Raw genomic sequence first — 2,108 nt, 5'->3', positions numbered from 1 at the left:
ATCACACGTAGTAATGTGAAATACGATTATTTTATCCTACTATATGACAAGCAGTGAGGTACCAGGCAACTTAGCTATCCGTGATGGACTCTCTTGAACACCATCATTATTTATCTCTGCATGTTTGAGCTGTTCATTTGTCGATAGGCCTGGGAGTTGATTTAGTAGGGCATTGGCCTGGGTCCATAGTAGAATTAGCACAAAAACATTTTTTGAGTGTAAGATTTTCCTTGCTCAAGCCTGCCTACTAGAATCGCCAGTGCTTGAAAGGAAAAGTGAAGGAAAAACATAGGAATTGGAAAGTTTCCTATGGTACTACTATTCATGCATTTGGTTCAAAGGAATGGAGCAAAGGAAAACTGTAGGATTTGTTCCTTTAGTGTCTCATTGAAAGAAAAACCATAGGAATTTTAATTTCCACTTGTCCTCCTTTTCAAATTCCTATTCATGAAGCACAAGACTAAGAGATAATAGCATAATAGCATTATAATCATACATTTTCTTGTGGTTTGACTTAATCTCACCATGCTTCTTTGCATCCTGTGATCTTCCAATTCTTGTCAACCAAACACCCAGATTGGCAGAAATCCTATTATTTTAAATTCTTTGTTTTGCATGTGCATTCCTATCCTATTCCTGTCTATTTCCTATCCTTGCATTGTTAGAATCCTCAAATTCAAACAAGCCCTTACACAATTACTTCTGTTACAGAGATGTGTCAAAGAAAACCTTGTGTGGTTTGTCCTGCTCCTGCTGCGCTGTGTTCCACCCCATCTCAGCTGCTCCAATGACGGAAGGGTTCACCATAGTAGGGATCCACTCTCCAGACTGTCTTTCACCGCCTTAGATCTTCTTCCCCACCGCCGGTAGCCACGACACTGCATTACCATCATCAACTGAGCAGATGACCTTGAGGACTACACGGGTCCGCAAGAGAGGTCGCACTCTTCCGTGTCTTCTTACATTATGCATGGCTTAATATGATGACATGCTACTTTATTATCGTGTTCACCTAGTAGACTCCGAGTCAGGTCCAAACTAATGCTGAAACTTGAGTTTTTAAATGGTTGTGGGGTACATATTGGGGCAACAATCAGTACTATCTGTCTACTATTTGGTTAATCTCAGGTGTCTACTATGAGTTTCATGTTGGGTGCAAACAAACATTAAATGAGCTATTATCTGTATTTTTTAACTAAAGCTATTATCTGCCTGCTATCATTGGTTTTGGGTCTATCCTGTAACGCCCCGGACACACCCGCTGGTGGTCATTACTCCTGGCGGGATCTAGACTGGCTCCACAAATCAATACTAGTCTTTTCTGCGCACTTTGTCCTCACTCATGCGCACCCGGGAGCAACTTCCCGGTCGGTCACCCATCCTGACACTACTCCAACCTGAGCACGCTTAACTTTGGAGTTCTGTCCGAATGGGCTCCCGGAAAAGAAGGAATTCCTTATTTATATGAGTAGTCTATCATCCCTAATAAGCCAGGCCATCACATACACCCCCACTCAGAGGAACCGACCTCCTCGTCGGGCCACAGGAACGTTCCCTCTTGGCACAAGCGTCTGTGCTTCCAGTCTGGTACATGTGCCATGCCGGGTGCCACGACGGGTCACAAACGTCATGAACAACATGACCACGCACCTGTCCGCAACCATTCGTGTAACCGCGAGGGTCGGCTCTGATACCAACTTGTAACGCCCCGGACACACCCGCCGGTGGTCATTACTCCTGGCGGGATCTAGACTGGCCCCACAGATCAATACTAGTCTTTTCTGCGCACTTTGTACTCACTCATGCGCACCCGGGAGCAACTTCCCGGTCGGTCACCCATCCTGACACTACTCCAACCTGAGCATGCTTAACTTTGGAGTTTTCTCCGAATGGGCTCCCGGAAAAGAAGGAATTCCTTATTTATATGAGTAGTCTATCATCCCTAATAAGCCAGGCCATCACATATCCATAGTTTGCTACCATCACTCTGGATTTGTGCATGCACTCCTTACATAATCTCACTATGTTTTATTCCTATGGATGTTAGTTATTGTACACAATGGAACTGAACATGTAGAGAAAAAGAGACGAGCCTTGCGTGGCAATAA

The sequence above is a fragment of the Triticum urartu genome, chromosome 6 (assembly GCF_003073215.2).
Source record: "Triticum urartu cultivar G1812 chromosome 6, Tu2.1, whole genome shotgun sequence".
NCBI classification, from domain to species: domain Eukaryota; kingdom Viridiplantae; phylum Streptophyta; class Magnoliopsida; order Poales; family Poaceae; genus Triticum; species Triticum urartu.
This window is presented reverse-complemented; position numbering follows the sequence as displayed.